Genomic DNA, 25716 nt, shown 5'->3' on the forward strand with positions numbered 1-25716 from the left:
TTGCCTTTGGATTCTGCGGATCGGAGTTCAGGGCATTCCGCGTTCTACCACAGCACCCGTGGGCCAGATAAAGGGATTTGTGATGTAGAAGAACAGAAATGATTCTAAGAATCTGTTAGAAAAATAAGACCACATACTTGAAAGTTTCAAATATTAGAAAAGTGGAATCATTGGCAGTCGAGCCTCTCAGGGCCATGTGGTTAGAGGCGGCAGAGCTTCCGGTTGGGGGAGGGGCTTCGATAGAGTGCTGCGTGCAAACCTTCGTCCCTCCCTTTGTAGTGATCTGGGGCATGGAGGATGACTGACACACAGTGATCCAGCTGAGCCACAAGCAAAGCCCTTTTCCTCAGTGTGTTCCAGGAAAGGATATGTGGTGAGAAATCCTTTGTGTACAAAGTGGTATATGCGTTTATTGATCCAGCTCAGAAAAATTCTATATATATTCATTTGAGCAAAATATAATTCTTCCATGGATTGACATTTAAAAGCTGAACTTTTGGATATTTACCCCCAAAGAATAGTCAGTTTTTGGTTTATGTGAAGATTGTTTTAATATATTATATATGTTGTATATGTGTACATATGCATATACAATATATGCAAGTATATACATACATACATATATACACACATGTAAATGCACACATGTACCACACATATACACACATGTGTATATACATATATATGCATGTATACATACATACATTCATGCATACATACATAGAGGAATTCCTGAGAGAAAATATAATCACTGTATTAAATTGTCCTTTTTTTGTAGTACTAGGGATTGACTCTAGGGCCTTGTGCCTGTGGGGGAAACATTTTGCCCTTGAGCCAGAGTCAACCTGGGGACAGTGCATTCTCCTGTGACTGCTGTCCCAGCTCCAGTGAGACGCCAGAGCCATATGTAAATTCTTTGAATCGTTGGGTCTGAATATTCACTGGACAATCTGGCAAAAGGGCAAACGTGGCTTGCATCCATCTTTTTTACCATTACTCCTTCAAGTGCTCCAAGCACTTAGCCCTGCTGTCCTTAGGAAGCCTGAAGTTCTTGGTGGGCTGGTTCATCCAAGTGGTGTCCCCTAGCGGCAGGGTTCTCTTCACTGTATGGAGGGGAAATACCAAGTGTGATGGAGAAACAGTCTGGCTTAAGGCCCTGGGGGAGCTTGGGAGCTTAGCCTGGCTTGGCAATGCTGGGTGCAGAGGGAGGAAATGAAGGCTTACTTGCTAGCACTGGCAGGTGAAGTCACTTGGTTGCTACTTAAACAGACTTCTATGGGGGCAGAAGTATTATTTGTGGACTTGAAAATCAGATAAAAATGACAAAGTACAACCTACAGGGCAGTTTAGGCAATGCATTTCCTTATCTTTAAAATTCCAATCTGTCAGTATTTTTTTTTTCTCACTGACTCTTCCAGTTTATTTATATTCACAGATATTACCCTCTTTTTCTTAATAACCCTAGAATAGGGTTTCCCAACCTTAACACTATTGACATTTGGGGCTGGATAGCCTGCCTTTCTTCCCTTCCTTACTCCCTTTCTCCCTCCTCCCTCTTTTCTTCTGTCTTATCTTTTGTGGGACTTGTGACAGAACCTAGTGCCTGTGCGTGCTAGGCAGGGCATCTCCTGTAGCTGGTCCTTTAGTTCTTTATTGTGGGGTTGTCCGTGTGCTGTAGGGTTTTAGGCACAACCCTGGCCTTGACTACTAGAGTCTAGTAGTGGCCTTCACCTGCTCCAGATTTTAGCAAGCAGAACTTTCCCCAGACATGGCCACTTTATTGCATGGTAGGCGAAACCACTGGCTTTTATCTTGGGTTAGCATAGCCTGGAGGACCTCATCTTGACTGTATGTTGGCATTGGCATTCAGCGTCATGTTTTGCTTTGTTTTGTTTCTGGCTGTTAAAGCCAGGTAATTATTTATGTTTCTTTATCATATTTCTAGATCTAGTTTACAATAACACATTAACGAATGGCTGGGCAGCAAATCTATCTTGACGCAGGATTATACAATTTACAAGTTAAACTGAAGCTGAATAGCTCAAGCACTGCCTAACTTTATTCTTGCTTATCTTTTTAGTTTCAGGGAATTGCAAACATTTGCTCACTTATCTCTCCGCCAAGCCTCACAGGACTCCCCTCACGGTTTTCATCTGCAAGTTCTTGGATCCCAGAGAAGTTTTGTGACGTGGTGTTTGAGATCTGAGTTACTAACCCAGAGAAAGATCTGCTGTGTGGCCCATAAGAGTCTTTAAACCAGAACTTTTCTTGGAGGAAGGAAATAGCTTTCTTCCAGGCAGGGAGCTAGCCAGCTCCTAGCACTACGTTTCTTAGCCTCTTCACTGGGAGCATAGGAGAACCCCAACTTGGGAACATCGAAATGTGTAACTGTGAACATTTTCTGTATGTTGTCGCAAAGGTGTACGGTGCCTCTTTGCCTTTCTGTGAAGATGATGGAAGCTAAAGGCGACCTGCAAATATCTCTTGCCTCCAGTGCCATCTTTTCAGTTCCTGTGTGGAAATAGTCTCTTCTCTTTTGAGCTGGCATTTTTGGAGAAGCTGCCTTGAACTTTACAGTCGGAAAGATCTGCATTTAAATTTGGTGTTGCCCTTTTCCTGGCTGGGCACCTCATCCATAAGAGAGGCCTCCCTCTTTTAGAATGGCGTGTGATTAAATCAGATGATGCCCTTTATTGGGTACTTGGGAGCATTAGTAGGAACCCAGTGGAAGGTAGTTTCCATTCTTTCACTCTCTCTGGTTTTCTTACCGTTGTTCACCCACCAAAGCCAGTCAATTGCAAATACCACGGGCAGTCTAGGATTCACGGTCGAGATCCTCTCCCACGGCTTTCGTGGGCTCTGACTACTTCCTTTTGTAGTGTCCCAGCATGTTCATGTGCTGCGCCTGTGCATGTGCTGATGTGTCTGCCTGGTTCAGGCAGCTGTCCACATGGCTTGCTCCTGAGGTACCGCTGTGTCTCTCACCCCTCAGATGGGCTGTCTGACCACTGACTCTACAGTGGGATTTGCCCTTTATTTGCTGGTGCTTCTCAGTCTCCTGACTCAATGGCATTGCCTCCCCCACGCCACCTAGCTTGTTGTCCCATGGTTTATGTGCCTGCTGTTTATCTCTGTCTACCAGCATATGAGACTGACAAGGACAGGGACTCGGTTAGTTACTACATGGTCAGTGCCCAGGTAACACTAGGCTTGCACTTGGTTCTCAGGAAGCATGGTCAGGGACTTAGTAAATGAATGTTATTTGCGAGTCACAACAGACCTTGAGGTTTTCAAGGGAAAAAAAAAAAAAAGATAACATGTATGGATTTTAAAACTAGTTATTTAAGTAGGTTCATGTGATACTGGTTTATAGGTGACCACTTTGGTCTTCAGTATTTTGTGTGAAAACACAATTTCTTCCAAGGCTTTTTCCCTTTATGCAGTTTTAATTTTAGAGAACTTTTAATTGCATCATTAACATTCCCTGCCTGTAGGTCTGTGTTGTGTGGTGGATTGGGAAAACAGACCTGTGCTCTATTTATATAAATTCTCTGTGACCTTCAGCTGATCTTGGAAGGCCTCAGTACTCTTCTCAGTGGAGAAACTGAAAATGCGCAATAGGTTTGTTTATTTATCCATTAATTACATTTCCTTGATAGCTTGATATAGTATCAATATATATATTTCACAGCTGATTATCAGTTGGCTGGTATGGGAAAACTCTTCCCAAATGTGTGTCATTTTCATTTTTAAGTAAAATTATTTTTATTAGAAGAAAACAGCATGCCAAATCTAGAGAGCCAGAGTTGTGGTCATTAAATAAATTACATCCATTGACTCTGTGGGGCACGTGTGTGTGTGTGTATGTGTGTGTGTGTGTGTACACGCGCGTGCGCTTTCATGCCATATTAGGTGTATGGGGGAAGCCAGGAGACAGCTTGCAGGAGTTGGTGTTTCTCCTTCTACCATGTGGGGTCTGAGAATCAAACTCAGATTTTCAGGCTTGGTGGTGAGCGCCTTTACTAGTCAGCCACCTCACTGGCGTCTGGTCTTCTTTATTTTAGCAGTTGTGATGACAATTACACTGTGCTAGCCAGGTGACTTGTAATACTTCTTTAAAGCACTCATCTAAGATGTTATTTTATCCCATCTTTTCCCCCAGTTGTCCAGCAGCATCCCATTGGCTTACTTTAGTGCTGAAGAAGTATTAAGAATTAGGGGCTGGGGGGATAGCTCAGGAAAATGCTTTGTAGGCATGAAGGCCTGAGTTAGACCCCCAGAATTCATGCATAAAAAGCTATGTGTAGTGGAGTGTGCTTGTAATCCCATCACTCGGGAGGTGGAAATGGGGGGAGGGGGGGGGGGTGGGGAGAAGGGAGGAGAGACTCTTGGGGCCCATTGGTCAGGCAGCTGGGCTTACTTGGTGATTTGCAGGCCAGTGAGAGACCTTGTCTTAGAAACAAGAAGGGGGCCGGAGAGACGGCTCATCGGTTAAGAGCACATGTGACTTCTGCAAAGGACTGGGGTTAATTTCCAAGCACCCACGTGATAGTTCACAGCCACCCATAACTCCAGTTGCAGAGGATCTGATGCCGTTTTCTGACCTCTGTGGGCACCAGGCATGCATGTGGTACACAGACATACACATAGGCAAACACAAACATGAGACAAACAAATCTAAAATAATTGAAAAAGCAAAGCAAAGCAAAACCCAAAAAGGATGGGTCCTGAGGAACAACACCTGATGTTTCTCTGGCCTCTGTGAACACACACATACACACACGGACACACACACACACACACACACACACACACACACACACACACGGACACACACTGCCACATGCATACACATATACAGGCACACATATATATACACATGCACACATGCATGTGCACACACACATACAAATATACACATATCTACACAACACAAAACACACACCATATGCACATATATGCAAATGCACAAGCAAACACACACACACATCCCGAAACTCTTTTTTTTTTTTTTGTGACTCTGAATAGTGCTTTTATTTTTTGTTTACTCTCATGTAGAAAGCTAGACTTGTGAGACTTTCCTCTGTGTAAATGCTCACAGTTTGTTTAAGAAAACATAGGCTTATAAGCAGCTCTACTTTTCAGTACAGCAATGATTCCTAAAAGCCTCCCCCTGCTTTTTGATCCTCATAGTGATAATGAGAGAAAAAGCAAAAATATTTTTCAGTTATTTCCTGCACTTCTTGGTACTTTAAAAATATTTCTTTAATTTTATGTATGTGTACTATGCGTGTTTAGAATCCCACAGAAGCCAACAGAGGGCATTTGAACCCCTGACACTGCAGCTATGAATGGTTTTAAGTTGCTGTGTGGCGCCGAAGACACAAACTGCAGTCTTCTGCAAGAACAGCAAAACCTTTTAACTGCTGAGCCATCTCTCCTGCCCCCCCTCGTTTTTTAAAAAATGATTTAATTCTGTATTTATAGTTTTTCTTCATTATTATGTCATATAAATATTTGTCTGTGCACTTTGACATTTTTCTTTCCTTTAAATTAATTTTAACTGATATATAAAAATAAATACTTGAATATGTATATATGAAATCAAGTTATACATACATATATATTTTTCTCAAACATGTATCATTTCCTTAAGGTGAGCATATTTAAGATATTGTTAGCTTTTTGAAATTTCTAGCACATAATTATTTATGTGCTTCTAATTAGGTCCAGTTCAATTGCTACTTCGTAGATGACAAAATTCTATTACTTTCATGACTGCACACTATTTGTGTGTGGTTATATCACATTTTCTTTAAGTACTCATTAACTGATGAACATTTAAGCTGTTTACTTGGCTGTTGTGAACAGTGTTTCAGTGAACATGAGGGCGCAGGTTCTGATGTACTGATCTATCTCATCCTTTGGAATGTACCCAGTAGTCAGATAGCTGGATCATAAGCAAAGCCTATATTTTACTTTTATTTTTTAAGGAACCTACTATTTCCATAATGGCTGCCCTAATTTGTACCTCCATGGACCATGTGCAAGGGTCCATTTCTTCACATCTGTGTTCCTTTTGTTTTCTCTAGCCTTTCTGAGATTAGCCATTCTTATTGGGATGGATAAGGCTGGGCTTGTTTTTTCTAGTTCTGTAGAGGATGCCATTGATATTTGATAGGACTGTATTCAATTTGTTAATTACTTTGGGTAACATAGACACTTTAATTATATTGATTCAATTGTGAACTTGAGATTCATTCTCTCTCTCTCTCTCTCTCTCTCTCTCTCTCTCTCTCTCTCTCTCTCTCGTTGTTCTGCCTCCATGTATGTCCATGTGGGGGTGTCAGATCCCCTGGAACTGGAACTACAGACAGTTGCGAACTGCCATGTGGATGCTGAGGTTTGAACGTAGGTCCTTTGGAAGAGTAGCCAGTGCTCTTAAACCGCTGGGCCATCTCTCCAGGTGTCCCCTACCCTTTTGAAATGTGTTTGTGTCCTCTAGTTTTTTTCATGAGAATTTTTTAGTTTCATTGTAGGGCTCTTTCACTTCTTTCATTTTATTCCTATTTATTTTATATGTATTTTTGTAGCTACTGTGAATGAAACTGTGTTGTTTATTTGTAGTTGGGCAGTTCACACTTGGTGTATTTACTTTTAAAGTTCCTGATTTTTGTATGTTGCTTCTGTGTTCTGCAACTATGGCAATTTTTGATGCACATTGGGATTGACTGTCTTTTGCAAATGGCAACCCTTTTTCTTCCTCTTTCCCGGTTTAGATGATTGGTTTCTTCTCTTGCCTTGTTGCGTTGGCTAGGAGGTCCAAAGCAAAACTGAAGGAAACTAAAAGTTAGCACTTTATCTTATTTTAAATCTAAAAAGGAAAATGGTTGACAACTCCTTCCATTCAGCATTTTCCTAGATGCTGGCTCAGATATATTCCCTCTCCAACTTTCAGTTATATGTTTTTTAGAACAAATTTGTTCAATTTTGTTCTTTTGTAAATCAAAAAAAGTTGCTGAATTTTATAAATACCTATTCTGTATCATCCATTTGGATGACCATCTGTTTTGACCTTCATTGGCTTGATAAATCAAGTGGACTGATTTGCATGTGTTGAGGTGTCACTATTCACCACAGTGAATTGTTAATTATGAGTCAATAAATAATAGTTACTGGTTATTAATAAGAATCAATGCAGTCCTGGATTATTTTGTTGAGGACGTTGGCCTCTGTGTTCATCAGTCATACTGGCCTGTGCTTTTCAGTTTTGGCCTTCTCTTCCTCTGTTTTGGTGCTCAGGCAATGCTGGTCTCATGCTTGCATTTAGAATTCTTTCCTTGTCGAGCCTTGGCTTCAAGTATTATTTATACCACCTTCCCTTCTCTTTCTCCTTTCTTCTTTGAGATGGGCTTTCCCTATGGAGCCCAAAGGAGCTCCAAATTTTGGATTCTCCTGCCTCAGCCTCCTGAGCACAAATAGCAGGCGTGTGCCACGCTTGGCTGAGCTTTGCTTTTGTTCTTGAGAGGCACATGTGGCAGTACAGCTGGCAGCCAGCTGTTCTTTAGGTAGGGCTGGGGGAAGGGCAGGGGGCAGCCCAGGCTTGTGCTGGCCTTTCCCCCATGGGTGACTATTACTGATTCAGTAACTTTCACGGACCAGGTCTTTTCAGGTTTTGTTCTTTCATGATTGGATCTTCGTAATGTGTTTCGGTGTGTGCGTCCATTTCTTCCAATTTCCCCAGTCAGTTGGCACATGGTGTTCACACTCATCTCTAATGATCCTTTGTACTTCGTTGTGTGGACCGTAACCTCTCTCATTTCATTCTGAGTTCCAGGATCCGAGGATTCCTCTCTTTTTCTCAGTCTAATTAAAGGTTTGTCTGTTTCATCTTTTAAAGGAAGCGGCTCTTCCTTCTTCTGTCCTCCAAAGTCCCCATTTCACTTATTTCTGTTCTGATTTTGCTATTTCTTTTCCTTCTCAATTTTCTGGTTCCTTGAGATACACCAGTGGGGTGTCGTCAGAGCTGTCCCTGCCTTTTTGGTGCAGGTGGGGCTTGCTGGCATCTCCCTGGGCTCTGCCTGTGAATTCCGCTTTTGCTGATGTTCATAGGTTTTGATGTGTCCCTTCTCCATTGGCACTTGTTTTTAAGAACTTTAGAATTTACTTCATTAAACATTTCTTCCTTGTCCATTGATGATTCAAAAGCAGATTGTCACAGAGATACTGGCATATTTTATCATCACTGTTACCATTCTCGCAGCTAAGCTATGAAACCAGTCTGGGTGGCTCTTGACATGTGATGGAGAAAATGTGGGGCTTTTATTCAGCCATAGAAAAGGAGGAAATTATGTCATTGGAGGGAAAATGGCTGCAACTGAGGATCATTCTCCTAAGTTAAGTCAGACACGGAAAGTCAAGAGTTGTATTTCTTCCCCCTCATTTGTGGATCCTGGCTTTTCTGTGTATTCGTGAAGTCATCCCTACATATTCGTCAGAGTAGAAATGGGCTGTTGTGGGGAACAAAGAGGCTTTCGGGGCCCAGGTGGGGAACAGAGGTAAATACGTGGTGTATTTGAATGAAAATGATTTCATGAAACCTATAAGTGCATATGGTGGATGTACATAAAACAAATAGGTTGTTAAATTTCCACGAGTTTGCTAAATAGATAAGAACACAACGTTTCAGGGCTGCTTACTCTCAGCCCTTCATGACTTAGGAAAGCCTTTCACTACGTGGATTTTCTAAATTGCAGAGTTGAGGAGGTACTAAAATCGAGAGCTTTCGATTTAACACCTCCAGCCTGTATCCAGTCATGTGACAGGGAACATTTAAGGCAGCCATCTCTATTGGCACTCGTCCGGACGTCTGTTCCCAGGTGTGAGGGGCTCTTGCACTGGTCTGATGAAGCTGCAGCTGCAGGGCTGTGCGGATGCCTGTGCCGAGGTAACCTGGGCTTCCTTAATGCTACTCAGGGGCATCTGTCGCATTTTTGCATTTTCTTTCTGTGTTCCTGTCCGCATTGCATCTCCTTTTTTCATTTGCTCCGTCTTCCACTTTCTAAGCCTGAGATAATTTGACTCTGTGTCCTGACAGGACATTTTGGGGTTTCTGTTATCAGCAGATTGGCTGTGTTTGTAGTTTTGTTCCTCACTTCTCGTCTAGTTTCTTACCTAGCCTTAGCTTACAGGGTCATTTCTGGTGCTCCCGCCAGCCTCTCCCGATGTTTATAGCTATTTCTATCAATTGCCCCAGCCGATTTGCCCCAGCCGAAGGCTTCGCCCATCCTTAGCTTCCCAAGTGCCCCGCATCCCTTCTTTAGGCACCATGTCCTAGGAATTAATGCTGGAAAATGCCTCCCTGACCCGCTTTCTACACAGAAGCTCTGATGTGTTCCACAGGGCTCCAGAAGCCTAGAGTGTTTTAACCACACCTTCTTGGTTTTACCTTTCCTGCTCTCAACCTTGACCTACCTCCCCTCCAAGCACCAGCTCTGTCATTGACACAGCCACCAGCTCCAGCATGTGCCAGCTCCAGGTGGTTTGGGGGGGTCTGTGGCAATGCATGTTCTGATTAGCAGGCAGGGGCCTAGCCATTATGTGGCTGAATTGTGGTATGCCGTCTGAGCAAGTGGGAGAAATCTCTGGACTGTTGTTTGGAACTGAGATTTCAGGATGTTGAGGTGACCTTGCCCTGGCATTAGGATTTATTTAATTTTTTGAACGGGGAAGAGGTTCTCATAAGGTCATTAGAAAGAGCTCTAGTATTTGCCAGTAGAGCCCTGTGTTAGGCACTTACTTTATATTTATTCATTCTTTCATGCTCTCTCTCCTCCCCACGCACAGACTCATTGTGTAGCACTGACTGGTCTCAGACATGCTTTGTAGACCATGCTGGCTGTGAACTCAACAGAGATCCACCCGTCTCCGCCAACTGCATGCTGGGATTAAAGGCATGTACTACCATGTCCAGCTAGTCTCATGTCCTTAGTAAGTTCTAGAGCATTACTGCGGTAGAACAAGTTCGTGGTTTGTTTAGAGAAACACACATATGGGCCCAAATACACACACACATTACATGCTTCATGGCTTTTCTGTGAGACTCTTGAGTTCCCTGGGAAGGGGAGAGAGGTGAGGCAATGGTGCTGGTCAGCTGGTCCGGCTGCATGTAAGCGGACCCTGAGGACACCCTAACAGTTGAGCCTGGACCGTGTGGGGAGGATTGCGGTGTGGCTCCACTGGGGGAAGGCGTCCTCTTTCCCTCTCAGTCTAACATCTGACCATTTGTTTAACCAAAATTATGCCCCTCCTGAGTAAGAAGCCCAGACTCAGACCTTGTTTCATGTTTTGAAGAAACTACTAATAATTTTTTTCAAAAATGTTATTGTCTGTCTGTCTGTCTGTCTGTCTGTCTGTCTGTCTAAGCTAGAATGGCACAGGTCTGTGATCACATAATCCTAAAGCTGAGACAGGAGGAACAAGAGGTTGAGGAAAACCTGGGTCATAGAGTGAGACCTTGTCAACCCTAAATCCCAACAAAATCGCCTTTTATCTATCACGCAAGTTTGGATAAGATCTAATGAAATGTGAAATGTTAGCACTTAGACGGCCTCGTACGGCCACTCTGTTTTGGCTGGAGAACCCTCTTTCTGAGTGACCTTAACCACCGCTACTTTTAACTTAGCTATGTAATTATGCACAGCAACCAATAGATGGAGAATAATTTTCCATGTTAGGCTTTGAGTTTTCATATTCAAGTATACTTTCCCTTCTCTGTCTTCGGAGGTCTTAAATGTTTCCAAGGTAATTTTTAATCTTTAGAAATTATTACAAGGCTGTTTTTTTAAAAAGCCTATTTCTTTTTAAAGAGCCATTGTATTTGTTGGATTATGAGTGTTACTGTATTTAAGCTTCCAGAGCTTCCGATACCCCAAATTTCAGCAGTCCAGCTCTGAAAATAAGAGTGCCTGAGAAAATCCCTCTTCCACGCCTAAAATTAGGTATGACATGCAGAGACTGTAGGCAATTTTACCAGACATGGTAATTACATGCTTTCTCTTTTTGAGAAAACTTGAAGAAGGAAAAAAAAAATCAAGCAGTTAGCTCTTTGTTAAATAACCTGTATGTCTCATTTTTTGGACAGTCTTTCTTCTGTCTGCTGATGGGACTTGAGAATCAGTTGTAGCCAGTTTTCTATGATGGATCTTCTACAGCTGCAAAGATTGATGCTTTTAATAAATAGACGGCTCTATTTTCCTCTACCGTGGATTTCACTTTTCCCTAATCTATCTATGAAGTTGTGTAAATAATCTCAACCTCCAACTTTGTATGTAGATAGCTGTGTTTGTAAAATAGACCTTTGAAAAGTCTAAGACAGTGTCTTTTTAGAGATTTGTTGTTGTTGTTGGTGTTGGGAGGGGATATTTGGAGTGTATTCTGGAAGTTCTCTGCTACCTCTTCAGATTTATTTCCCTTGTGGCTTTAACACACTCGCTTCCAGTGCGAAGGAATTCACATTTGCAGTTGGCCCCAGCAGTGTTTGGCAGTAGGTCTTCTGTGAAAGGGACCTGGCAAAGTGACTGTGGGAAGGAGACGGAGTTAGCTTCCAGCTCAGGAAGCAACGTCCTCTTTGGGCACAGGATGACTTTTTGTAGCACCTGGCTTCTCTTCCCTCCTTGTTTGCCCTGTGGGGCTGTTGGCCGTGTTCCCAGCAGAGAGGATTGCTCTTGCCCTGCTAGGCAGCTCATCAGAGACTTTGATTCCCACCCCTGTTCTCCGCCAGCTTGTACAATTCAGAACCCACTCTAGTTTACATCTCCTTGGAGTCTAATAAGTGTGATCATTACCTGAAGTCTGAATATTTACAATTTTAAAAATGCTTATTTCCCCACAGTTATAAATAAGAAGGTCTTGTATTAAGTTTGGCAAATGAAAGATTAGGGAGTTAAATTCAGGACGGTGGTTTCCCTCAGTAAGTAACGTTAGCTAGGTAGGAAAGCTCTGCACTATTGGGCTTGCCCGATTGCTGTCTGCAGCACTGCAGTGTAATGCACTTTAAAATGTATTAATATCGAAATTGGACATCACCTCCCTTGCCTTTAAAGTCCTTCAGCAATTTTCTAGGAAAGCTGTAGCCTATCCCTGCAGCTTACGGGCAGAGTCTGGCCTGCAGGCCCATTTACTAACCCTGGCCACATTAAAAAAAAAAAAAAAACCCTGCAATTTCACGCCAAGGACTAGAGTGCGATTATCCTTTGGAAATCTGGAGATTGTGTCAATATTGAGCCTTTTGTTGGAGAGATCTAAGAAAGCAACAGTTCTGCCGCCCCTCCCCCCTCGCCCCTCTTAGTTTGGGCAGCCCGCCATACCAACTGATGCCTTCTGCTCGGCATGCTCGGCCCATTCGCATTACCAGTCTCCGCCTGGACACTCCCCAAGCCCTTTCCTGCTCTGTACCCAAGCTCACTCTCACCTCACCTGTCAAGAACTACTTGCTGAGCTCCGAACCTTTACCCATTCTGTTCCTTTTGAAGTTCCTTTCCCTCTGTGTTCCTCCTGGCTGCCTCTCATGTGGGCTGTGAGACCCATTTGATCACTGGTTTTGGGGTGCCTTTTCAGGCACATCTCCTACTCTTCTCTGTCCTGTTAGGTGTCCCTCTGCCAAGTGTGCTTCACTGCTTTGGCTCCTCAAGTGTAGCTAGCTCTGACCGCGCTGCCTACGCATGCTGAGTTAATGTCCTTTCCCCCCTTTAGATTGGGGACCTTTGAAGACAAGGCCTGCCTTCCTACACTTTGATTTACGCAAATTCTCACACCTCGTGCCACAATAGAGCAATATATTTTTATTTTGATGGACATATTTTAATGTTGCTGAAGGCAGTAATCTGCTTTAGCTGCATGTGAGAATCCACTGGGTACCTACGAGGGCCAGTTGTATCGTGTGAGTCATTGATCCATAGTATTTAAGTAATCCAGAGAAAGGCAGTTGCCCGTGATTGATTCCGTTTGCTCCGTTTTGTGAGACAGGATGTTATGTAGCCCAGGCTAGCTTCAAACTATGAAATAGATCCGGAGTAGCTTTGAACTCTTGATCCTCCTGCAGGCACCTCCCAAGTGCTAGAATCTCATTGATTTGCTACCTACCACACCTGGCTACAGGACCTTGATTTTTATTTCGGGTTTGTCCTGGTTGGCTTCAGTTGTCAACTTGACACACCTGGGAAGAGAGAACCTCAGTGAAGTCTTGCTGCCATCAGATTGGCCTGCGGGGTTTTTTTTTTTCTTGATTGCTAATTGGTATGGGATGGTCCAGGCCCTACAGGCAGTGTTATTCCTGGGTGTGTGTTTGTGGGGGCGGGGTGGTGGGAGGGCGGCAGCTTGTAGAAGGACGGCTGTAGAAGGACACTAAGCAAGCAGTGCTTTTGTAAGACTGAGACCTCTAGAGAGATCTCTAGTCTATTCCCGGAGTCCCCACTAAGAGACGGAGTCCATTGTCGATGCAAATGCATAGGAATAGGAATTAATTGAGTCATCGCGATGGGGTCTGTCCAGATCTTTCAAGCTGCAGACCCCGAGACACAGAGGCACAGGCCTTTTATAGGTTTTAGACAAAAAAAAAAAAAAAAAAAAAATGAGTTTTACAGTATGTGATTGGTTGGCATTTGGGCAGAAAAGCTGCAAGCAGGGAGTTACAAGTCTTGGTGTTTGGTGGTTGGATAATGGGTGGAGGAGCAAGCTGACCTATGGGAAAGATTGGTTGAAGCAGTCACAGGGGGCATTTAGGAACTTTTTTAGTTGGGGAGGGGTAGTGGAAATTTTAAACACAGCTGGTTGTCCTTGAGTCCAGCTGGACTCTGAGCACAGACTGAGACCTTGAGTCAAGTTGGACTCTTCAAGGTTTTTCCTGTCCCTGCCACACACACACAGTGATCTGATATCTGTCTGTCCTTGGTTCAAGCTGGACCCCCTAGAAATGTACATGCTTTGACCTTAATGGGGGTCTTTAAGGGAGGACTGAGTAGGCTGACTTTTACATTTTCCCAGACTTTGGCTTTAATGGGGGTCCTTAAGGGCCTGGTTTCTTCATTTTCCCCTTCTTCTTGTAACTGTTTTAATCTTGAAGCAGGTCTAGAGATTTTTTATATGATCTGAGAGTCTTTTATATTTTGTACCATAGAAGGTAGGGACCAAAAGTCAGTAGACATTAGTGTAGTCAGTCAAGGAGAACAATTGAACAAACATAACATAAAGTCTATCATATAAGGGGTACAAGCATGACTTAGAGAAACAGAACTAAAGGCTCAAGTTTGTCTCTTATGTCAGAGAGTTGTCCTTGACTTAGCATTTTAGCTATAAAGTGGGAAACTGGGCGGAGGTTTTTTTTTTTTTTTTTTTTTTGTAGCTTTTTTTTGTTGTTGTTGACATTAGGGGCGCTGTTATTAGGACCTAGAAAGGCTGAAAAGCTATTTAAGGGCCACTGGAGCACTTATCAAGAGTATCTGTTTAGCTGATCTAGTTTAAGAGACAAGGAGCAGTCATCTTTGTGGGACTGTTTCATATGAGCTTTTTGTAGGTCTAGATCTTAGCAGGTTGTAATTTACAGGTGATCTCTGGATGGAGTCTGTTAGTCAGGTAAAAATCTGTTGAGACAAACATGAACTTGGAACAGGATTAAAATTTTTTAGTAAGTGGGGAAGCAGAAGAATTTTAAGACCAGGGAAAGTTTTTATTTTACTTACCTGGAGTTTATTTGATCTGTGGCAGGTGGATCCAGTTTTTATGACCTTTTGATATTTTTGAAGCTTATAAAAAGTATATTAATTTTATAATTGTAAATGACAGTAGCAGCAGACTTATATCTTTGAGACCCAGTACAAGCATGAACAATTTTTGTAGTCTAGAAGACTTGATATACAGATTGTACAGACTCATTTTTAGCATGATGAGAATCACCCTTAAATTTATATAATATATATAAATATATTATTAATATATAATAAATAAATAAATATATAATATAATATAATATAATATAATCAGAGATCTGAGAAGGAAAAAATGTAACCTAGATGGATCTATATATTAATTAAAATGACAGAGATGACTAGCAAGTCTACCTCCTAGACAGTTGTCTCACCCAGGCTTTTGTGGTTTTCTGGTATCATGGGCAAAAGCAGTCTGGCCATCAGGCACAGAAGACGCGAGGCTGTTTTTGTGGAAGAAGAACATGAGAGACCGGCCTCACCTCGTTTTCAGCAACGTGAGACAATAACTCTCCAGATGTCCAGCTTGTTGTCTACAGGTCATGTTGGGCCTAGTACCAGGTGAAGCATTGGGGCAGTTTTGCCCAGTGGTAGTCATCTGTCATGTCAAAACTTTTTCTGGAGACCTTAGGAAGTCACTGTTAGGATGTGGGAATCTCTGTCTTAATTACTTTAAATATAATTAACGTCATGTTTAGCAGATCTCTGATAAGCTCGAGGACCAGCATATCTGTGTTTAATCTTTGTTTGCCTTTGTCTGTTTTAACTTATAAACATAAAACAACGTTATAATCTATAGTCTGCAGATAAGTGTTAGAGGACTATATCTGTTTAATTTTAGTGTATCTGAATTGCTTGTTTTTAGCTATACACTGGCTGATTATTTTAGAAAACACCTGTGATTAACTGAGCTAGGACCTAACAAAACCATGAGTTTTATTGTGATAGTAGCTCTTAACTTTACACACCAGTTGTAGTTAGAGTACCGGTATGGCTTAAGAGTGTTTATTATTATGTCTACAATTATTGTTACTGTTGTATATTTTTTAACCCACTAGCAACCAATCAAGACATAGACACCTGTTATTATTACTTTATATTGACTGTAACATAATTAATATAAATGAGTCTTGTTACATTTGTATAAGAATGAAGTCATAGAGTATAACCATAATTTTTAGAACTTAAAACCAGACTTTTTACAGTGTTTTGAACTAGGATTGAATTATATAATATCTGTATTATAAATGTACATGCACTCATATATTTTAAACAAGAGTTTGAACTTAAATTTTAAACATTATAGTCAATAAGCAAATTATTAATTTTTAGATAAAAGTTCATAGATATATGTTGGAGATGTAGTTTTAATACCTTTAAAGTTAATAAGAAACAAACATGTAGTAAAAGAGACAAAATGTTTTTTAATTTTATAGCATAATTTAAAATCCACCTTTTCCTGGGATTACATCATAGTTTAGGCCAATGACACCATCTCCGGTTATAAATCTTTTTATTTACCCGGTTGGCCTAAACTGTATGTCCAATGTCAAAACAGAAATCAGATCGGATGGCAGAGTCTTTTTGCCGTTCGGATTGAGGAGACCGACGACAGTATCATCGGTCTTTTTCTAGACAACCACTGGAGTGTCTTTTAGGGCGAAGGGGAGAAAGGTCTGGACACGTCTGACCCCTTTCTCTTCTTAATACAGATTTGTGCGTTACAGAGGCGAACCGAAAGTGATTCGCCAATCGGAAAAGGGAACAACAAAAAGGAGCTCGCAAGAGCTCGCGGAGAACAGAAAGGAGAGCTCGCGGGAGCTCGCGGAATACGGAAAAAAGACAAAGTGAAAGTAACTCATGGTCTCAGAAGTCAATCTTAGACCTAAATGTTAAATGTTAAAGGCAGAACCTGTGAAAGATAATAGAGAAACTAGGAGTATCTGAGTTTGGCATCTTGCCCAGAATGTTTTTGGGGTGTGAAACTTTTTTTTTTTTGAAAATGTACAGCCTTTATAGTGAAAGTTGTTCAGAGCCCATCACCAAGGAGTTCAAGGAGTGACTAGGACTGAAAAAGACCTTACCAGTGGCTTTATCTGGTCACTGTTTATCACCCAGTTTTCGGAAAGACCCATCACATTAGCTCTCATGGTTCAGTCTTTTATTTTTCTTGTTGGGTGTAGTGACCCTGCTCTCACCATGTTGAGGCTTCTAGGCTTGTTGGAGTTCGGAGCACATCATCAGAAGTTCAGGCAGCTCTGGGCTTGTTGTCAGTTTGATCTAAGCAGGAGACTCCCAATCCGGCTCCAAGGACAAAGCTAGTTGATCAGTTTTTTTTTTTTTACTGCCTTTTTTGAGAAATCTTTTAAATGAGTTAGAACTAATGGCCAACAGATGAAATTTCGCCCTTTTTTACACCAGAATATAAAATATAAAATAACATCGACCTCATGCTGGCTGCGGGAGCAACCCGTCTTGTCCCATGTCCAAAAATATCGTCAGTCTCAGTCCACAAGCAAACAGATAAACAAATAGACAGACACAGAAACGCCTTTGTCACTGGCAGGGGGGAAGAAAACTAGACCAGTGGATGGAGGCCACTTATCTCCTACACAAATAGATACAAATAAAGACAGAAAACGACGCCAAAAGTCAGAGTAGTCTGGACTATACCAAAACCAGAACCAAATGAGCGGTCGACCCGGTGATCAGGCGGGCCGAGGGTGCTCCCCAAGTGGAGGGAGATAGACTCCCTTCCTGGAGGTCAGGAACGTCTTTCAGCCTCCCCGTCAGGAGGTACATCATCTCCTGGCACAGGCAAGGAGCCACCTTGACACTGTGACTAACCCAAATGCTCGAGCTCCAAGGTGAAACTAAGAGGGACAGAAAGACAGATAAAGAAGGCAGACAAAGAAGAGTGGCGGCCGCCTTACCTAATTTCTCGACTAGAGTCCTGGTCTTGGAGGGGACTTGGTGATCTCGGTGGAACCTCCAATGTAAGACTGAGACCTCTAGAGAGATCTCTAGTCTATCCCTGGAGTCCTCACTAAGAGACGGAGTCCATTGTCGATGCAAATGCATAGGAATAGGATTTTATTGAGTCATCGTGATGGGGTCTGTCCAGATCTTTCAAGCTGCAGGCCCCGAGAAACAGAGGCACAGGCCTTTTATAGGTTTTAGACAAAAAAATGAGTTTTACAGTATGTGATTGGTTGGCATTTGGGCAGAAAAGCTGCAAGCAGAGAGTTACCAGTCTTGGCGTTTGGTCCTTAAATAATAGGTAGAGGGGCAAGGTGACCTATAAAAAAGATTGGTTAAAGCAGTCACAGGGGGCGTTTAAAAACTTTTTTAGTTGGGAAGGGGTAGTAAAAATTTTAAACACAGCTAGTTGTCCTTAAGTCCAACTAGACTCTAAACACAGACTGAGACCTTGAGTCAAGTTGGACTCTTCAAGGTTTTTCCTGTCCCTGCCACACACACACAGTGATCTGATATCTGTCTGTCCTTGGTTCAAGCTGGACCCCCTAAAAATGTACATGCTTTAGCCTTAATGGAGGTCTTTAAGAGAGGAGTAAGTAGGCTGACTTTTACATTTTCCCAGACTTTGGCTTTAATGGGGGTCCTTAAGGGGGCTGGTTCCTTCACTTTTTATACTGTTTTAGTTTCTGCCTCCAGATTCCTGACTTGAGTTAGTGCATCAGTTTCCCTTGATGCACTTAGCTGTAAGCCAAGCAAACACTTTGCTCCCAAGTTGCTTTTGGCTAGTTTTATCACAATAACGGAGAAGCAAATAAGAAAAAGATTAAAACATTTGGTTACTATTTTAGGAGAAACCTACCCCGGATGCACATTACCCCTGGCAGCACATGGGCACAAGTAGACACTTATCTTAAAGAGACCAGCTTCTTTCACGGTAGCCCAGTGATTCCGCACGCGCTGTTGGCCACAGGGAACTCACTAGAGCTGCACATCCGCAGCTCCTTATAAGGTTCGTAGTTTATGATGTGTAACCGTGGCCTGTTTTCTGCTCTTCTGCCTTTTGATTTAAATTCCAAGTGGATTATTTTCCAGGCACTCTACAAATCAGTGAAGGCATTTATTGACTTTCCAGCACTAATTACTTTTTTTTGTATGTGCGTATCCTTCTTTGTTTTACATTGGGGCTGTTGTTAGCATAAAGATGAATAAAGATAAACATTAACTGGCTTCTGGTGTGGAGCACACTGAGGGATAAAGTCGTTTTAACTTGGTGAAAGCCATTGCCAGCTGCATTGTCTAAAAATTAAGTGATCAGTCCTAAGCTCACAGTTTTGACTGGAGAAGGTTCGGGAGGGGGAGAAAGACAGCGAAAGAGTTAAAAATGCTTTTATGAACTGGGTTGCCTTTCTTTTGTAGTGGGCTGAGGTGAAAAAAGTTCCGTGTGCTCCCCAGCTTCATAGGGTGGGTGCAGGACCTATGGTGTGTGGGGGTGAGAGGTCAGAGGACAACTTTGTGGAGTCTGTTCTTACTTTGTACCTTTATATGGGTTCTGAGGGTCATATTCAGACTTGCATGGCAAACACCTTCACCTTCTGAGCCAGCTCGTCTGGCCTTTTTAATATCTATCTATCTATCTATCTATCTATCTATCTATCTATCTATCTTTGTATGTGTATGTATGTATCATCTATCTTTGTATATATGTATGTATCTATCATTATCTATCTATCTATCTATCTATCTATCTATCTATCTATCTATCTTTGAGGCAGCATCTCTGTTGCCCAGGCTACCTTTCATTTTGTTAATGTAGCCTAGGATGACCTTGAACATCCATGCCCAGTTTCTGCAGTGCTGGCCATCAAGCTGGCTTCTGCACTATTAGGCAAGCACTCTACCAGCTGAGTCAGGTCGCTAGCCCTTTTCCCACTCTCCTTTGTGGGTGGTAACTTAATGTTGTTTCCATTGAGAATGCAGTAGTAAGCATTTGGTTCACAATGAAGAGTTTCAGAGACTCACAAGCACAAAGGGTCGTTTCTATTCATAAAGACTGTTGGGTAGTGGTACCAACTGTGGTTTCTCCCTGAGGGCTTTATGAAGAGCACTGAAGAGGGGGTGATGGGAAAATCCACTGAGGTTTCTTTATCTCTGCAATTGGAAAACCTCATCCAATTAATCTTTGTTCCTGAAGCAAACGATCTGTTCCACAATGTCTGTTTGTCTCGCCAGTAAAACTGCATTATCTACATCAAGTCCAGCAGCTGTGGCCTCCTGAAAGTTATATTTTCTAAGCCTTGTCTGCTCTCTCGGCTCAGTGGGGGCCAGCTACTAACTCTATGCCCTCTTGGTGGGGTTTGTGCAGGAAGAAGGGAGTTCAGAGTGCAGCCTTTATGGCATAGTCCTCTTTGTGGCCTCTCACCCCGTCTGGCTTTCTCAGGCTGGACCCAATAACGTCACTTGACCAGGAAGGAGAATCAATCAGCCCAGAAGAGCCAGATTTGAATCTGCCAGGCCTGGCCGTCACCTTCAGTCACCAGGGACACCCAGGATGCAATCACATGGTGTTTGAGATGGTGGCTTCCATCACAGAGTGGAGAAGGGACTTGACCCACCAGGCAGCCTGGGGTACTCAGCTGGATGTCCCTTCACAGTCTACTGAATTAGGGCTTGGTTTTGAGTGTCTGTCCCTCTCTTCCATAGCTGTACAGATGCCCCTTTCTGGATTGGATAGGACGGTCGCCAGCGGGCCGCGCTCCCCCTTCTGGACACCTGTTTTCTTGCTCCCTGCTTTCGGCTGCCAGCTTCCTTCTCTTCACCCTAAAATGATCAGGAAGCTGGCTTCGTGCATCTGATCAGGTGACCTAGGTAGAGAAGTGGCAGTCGCCTACAGAAGGGGGAGAGTGCTGGCAGGAAGGGAGGGGGATGCCAGCTGCCAGTGTCAGTGTGCCTGGCACTGGTCCTCTTCCCTCAATCTGCTCTTGTTGCTCTCATCTCGGCTAGCTTGAGACCGCTGTTTGGAAACGGGAAATTCTGATCTATTTGTGGCAAGCTCCCCCCTCCTTTTTTTTCTTTCTTCTTCTTTTTTTTTTTCCTCCTTTTCTTGAATTATTTGGATTGTTTCTCTGATTCCATCTGTTCTTCTGTTGAAGAGATTTGACCTTCTACGAAGGTCATTACCAATGCTATGACTGCAGTTGGTAGATGAAGACTTGGAAATGAAAGTTGATTGTGGTTGTCATATCTCCATAGTAAAAAAAAAAAAAAAAAAGAACTCCAGCTTGTATCTCATAGCCCTCGCCACTAATGTCCTCTTCCCCAAACCCAGTATCTCACCTGAAGGCTGGGCCAGTGTGCACTTGGAGGCCCATCTGGAGCCCTCACAAATAGTATTTGAACAACTTTGTCCTTTTTTTTTTTTTTTTTTTTAAACCAGTGGTATCCAGGCTTCATTTCCAGACAGCTGACCTCCTACATTCCTGCCTTGCAAACTGTGTCTCAGTTCTCCCAGGCCCTACTATGTGTTCAGGTGTCTAGCATCATAGTGGGCTGACTTTGAGGGCTGACTTTGTGAAGACTGTTGCTGACAAGTATGACATTGTTAGCAACTGTGCCACTTGTGTCTGGTCACTCCTCCACGAGGCAGCGGAGATCTGGCTTGAGCCTAGAGTCCTTTTTCCTTACCGACACCACCTGCCTATCTGACTCCTGAATGCTGCTGACTGCTCTGTGCTGCGTTTATCTTTGAAGGATGCACCTGATGGAGTGAATAGGGCAAGCTTGATCCAAAACCGCCCATGATGCACTGCTAGATTTGGTGCTTCTTCCTGGTGATTTTGGAAGTTGTTTTATCCTGGGCCCTAGTTCTTCATCTGTGAGATAGGGGGCGCTATTTCCTGTTTCATAAGCTGGTAATGATTATCTGATCCACTCGATACATCATCTCTAGTATATTTCCCATCCATGTCACATTCTTTGCTCCCCCCCCCCCCCCCCCCCCCGTGGTCTCTTACATTGTGACCGAGGACACCATGTCCTTTGTACACAGGGAAAAAAGCTTGCCTTGCTGAGCCATACATTTTTAATTGGCCTTTGCCTTTGGTCACTTTCTATGGTTCCTCTTTAATGTGTGCTAGTGGGTCTTAGCCAGGACTTAACTGCCCAAGGTTTCTTCAAGAGAGAGCTAAAACACTGGACAAGAGGGTCAAAATCCAATAATAGCTGCTGTTGTTCCTCTGTCTCAGTTTTCTAGTTGTTTTTGTGAATAAAATCAGCCTGGATTTATTGACCTTTGGGCCATATGGTTTCATGTGTAGCCTTGTGAAATAAGTTAGTGGACTTTGGAATCTGGTCTTCTGTTTCCAATTTGTTTAGCTCAGCAATGAAAATAACACTCGTTGCTATTAAATTGGTCCCCGGGGGCTGTCTTCTTTTTCCGCTATGTAGCTATGGAGCAGCTAGGCAGAAATCAGCAGAACCAAACATATTTTAACCTGAGACTCTTTGACCTGGCACCAAAGTTAGTTAGCCCAGACCAAGGCAACTGATAGGTCACATGACAAATACTTGCTTATGAATGGGCCACTTGCAAATCATGGGCACAAGTCCAGTATGCAAATAGAAGATCAAAGAGATAATAAATTGCGGCTGATTTCGCCCTGCAGAGCACTATTTGAATGCCACTGAAAATGTATCTCATATGCACTTTGGTATTGATGAACTGGGTCCAGTTTGCCACATCTGCCGGATATGATGGTTCTTACACATCTCAGGGAGTGTTCAAAGACAGTTTCACTAATGTCATAAAGTGAATGGAAAATATTTCCATAGTTTCAAATAATAGCTCCCTAGAGGCTTTTGCTCATATTGAAAGAACCTCTGGTCAGCTTAAATCGCTCCAGGTTTCTGCTCCGGAAGTTATGGCCCTCTGAAATAGTCAGTCGTAATTAGACTGAGGGAAGCATTGATTTACCATGACACGTGAATATTACTATCCAAGTTGGAATATGCAAAGGCTGGACATAAAGGAGAGAAGTGCCCAATAGTTTCTAGAACTATTCTAATGAAGGGATCCGAGTGAGGCGGTCTCTGTTCCTTGTGCATACTTAGTAATGGAGCACACTGACTGTCTTAAGTGGAAAGTTATCTCCCCACCCCCCATCCTGCAGAGATACTGAGCCCCTGTCCCCACTCCATCCTGCTGAGATGCTGAGCCCCTGTCCCCACTCCATCCTTCTGAGATACTGAGCCCCTGTCCCCACTCCATCCTGCTGAGATGCTGAGCCCCTGTCCCCACTCCATCCTACTGAGATGCTAAGCCCCTGTCCCCACTCCATCCTGCTGAGATGCTGAGCCCCTGTCCCCACTCCATCCTACTGAGATGCTAAGCCCCTGTCCCCACTCCATCCTGCTGAGGTGCTGAGCCCCTGTCCCCACTCCATCCTGCTGAGATGCTGAGCCCCTGTCCCCACTCCATCCTGCTGAGATACTGAGCCCCTGTCCCCACTCCATCCTGCTGAAATGCTGAGCCCCTGTCCCCACCCCATCCTGCTGAGATACTGAGCCCCTGTCCCCACCCCATCCTGCTGAGATACTGAGCCCCTGTCCCCACTCCATCCTGCTGAGATGCTGAGCCCCTGTCCCCACTCCATCCTGCTGAGATGCTGAGCCCCTGTCCCCACTCCATCCTGCTGAGATACTGAGCCCCTGTCCCACTCCATCCTACTGAGATGCTCAGCCCCTGTCCCCACTCCATCCTACTGAGATGCTGAGCCCCTGTCCCCACTCCATCCTGCTGAGGTGCTGAGCCCCTGTTCCCCACTCCATCCTGCTGAGATACTGAGCCCCTGTCCCCACTCCATCCTACTGAGATGCTGAGCCCTTGTCCTCCATCTCTAAATGTAAAGCACTCTAATAGATTGCAGATGGAACCAGCGTTACAGTTCTCATCAGATCGCAACCATCTAGCCTTGCTTGGACCATGTTCCCAACACAGAGGTCAGGGAGCCATGGCCTGAAGCCAGCTTTTGTGCAGCCTTGGAAGCCAAGAGTGGTTTTTATGTTTTTAAAGGAAAAATACTGGAAATCCATCAAAATTAGCCTGTGTTATTTAAAGAAACCCCAAATATTTACTATTTGGTCTTTTATAGAAAAAAAAAGGTGTATTAGTATTAGTCTATTGTGCATGAGATATTTCCCTCTGTGAGCTTAATTTGACCATTTTAAATTATGCCCACGAAGGTCAGCACAGTGGAAGAGCAGAACAGCTGTGGGTTCAGAGCTGGACAGACCAGTCCTCACCCTGCCTCCCTGACTTCCCTCTGCGGAGCACAGGGCAGGGGATTAATTTACATCTTCTAAATGCCACCTTCTTTCGGGGTTGTTGTGACCCAGTTACTCCTGCTTAGTATGAGCAAATAATAGTTTTTCAGTTAAATATTAGTAAGCCAGGGCTGGGGTTGTGTGTGTTCAATCAGCGGCGTGCCTGCCTAGCCTACACAAAAAGCCCTAGATTTTGTTCCCAGAACCACATAAAGCCACATAAAAATCAGCCCCCGAATTTAGGAGGAAAGACAGGAGGATCAGAAGTTCAAGGTCATCCTCAACTGTTTTTCTCTCTCTCTCTCTGTATGTTTTTTTTTTTTTGTTTTTTTTTTTTTGAGACAGGGTTTCTCTGTGTATCCTTGGCTGTCCTGGACTCGCTTTGTAGACCAGGCTGGCCTCCAACTCACATCGATCCCCCTGCCTCTGCCTCCCGAGTGCTGGGATTAAAGGCGTGCGTATTTAAAAAGAAGTAAGCCACCTGTAAAATCCACACTTCCTGGAAAGCTGTAAAGAGATTGCAGCTGATTTGTTTGTGAATGGGTCCTGGGATTTGCTGGGTGCTTGGTATGACACTGAGTGGCCACCACCCTAATGTCTCAATCCCAAAACAAGTCTCAGTAGACAATGTTGCAACTTCTCCTCCAAAGCTGGTGCCTGCCTCAGACCTTGACAGGGGCCTGCCTCTCTACTCACTGTCCCGAAGTCTTCCATTTCCCTCAGCTGTCTGCACTTGCTCATGTCTTTAGACTTTGACACTGGACACTTACACTGATGTTTATAGGCATTTGGGCCTGTAGCCAAAACTATTATCTCTTCATGCCTTCCTCAGTCCATTTTTAATAAATTTATTTAAGTAATTTATTTAGATTACATCTCACTTGTTATCCTCTCACTTGTATCTTCCTGTTACCCCTCCCTCCCTCTTTCACCCTATTCCCCTCCCCTAGGTCTGTGACAGAAGGGGACCTCCTCCTCCACCATATGATCACAGCCTATCAGGTCTCATCCTGGTAGCCTGCTTACCCTTCCTCTGAGTGCCACCAGTTTGCCCCCTTCCTTTTTAAGAGTGTGTAGTTACTTAGGTTAAAAAATAATTCTGTCCTTCATTTAGGGATGGGCTCTCACTGTCCTGGCCTCCCAGAGAGCTGGGATCCCTGTGAGCCCCTGTTGTCGGCTGCACTCTCTGTGCTTCTTACACATCCCCTCTCCTAGGCTGTCCCTGTCACCTTCAAGTACCTAGATGTCTCATTGTGTGCCTGGCATTTGGGGTGAGGACATCTGGGTCTTTTCTGTGGAGGCTCAGGCTGTGGATGTGATTTCACAAAAGGCCTTTCCACTTGCTAATCAGAAGGGTGCTGTTGTCCTGAGTCCTCTTTCTCTGAGTAGCTGTGCTCTGCCTGCTTTCTCAAGCATCTGTTTGGTCCAGTTCTTTCCTCAGAGCGTCATTAGGAGATGAGGTTTTTCGAGGGTATGAGATCTGTCAAGAGGGAATGCAGCTCATGTTTATTTCTGGAACACTTTCTTTTGCAGGGTAGTTTCTGTCTATGAATGTTATTTACATGTTTTGTAAGGTTTTTTTTTTTTTTTGGTCCTTTTAGCTACTGTTAATAAACATTTTTGTTTGTTTGTTTATGGGCAAATGGCTTTTTTTTTC

At 43.4% G+C, this 25716-nt stretch overlaps 1 protein-coding gene and 1 pseudogene across 1 annotated transcript in view; one reads left to right on the forward strand and one right to left on the reverse strand.

The window, feature by feature from the left end:
- Ppm1l (protein phosphatase, Mg2+/Mn2+ dependent 1L) overlaps nt 1-25716 on the forward strand; it is a 241413-nt gene that overhangs the window by 32642 nt on the left and 183055 nt on the right. The window lies entirely within an intron of this gene.
- LOC127199590 (NEDD8-activating enzyme E1 catalytic subunit-like) overlaps nt 25468-25716 on the reverse strand; it is a 61531-nt pseudogene continuing 61282 nt past the window's right edge.

Source organism: Acomys russatus, chromosome 15 (assembly GCF_903995435.1).
Source record: "Acomys russatus chromosome 15, mAcoRus1.1, whole genome shotgun sequence".
Taxonomy (NCBI): domain Eukaryota; kingdom Metazoa; phylum Chordata; class Mammalia; order Rodentia; family Muridae; genus Acomys; species Acomys russatus.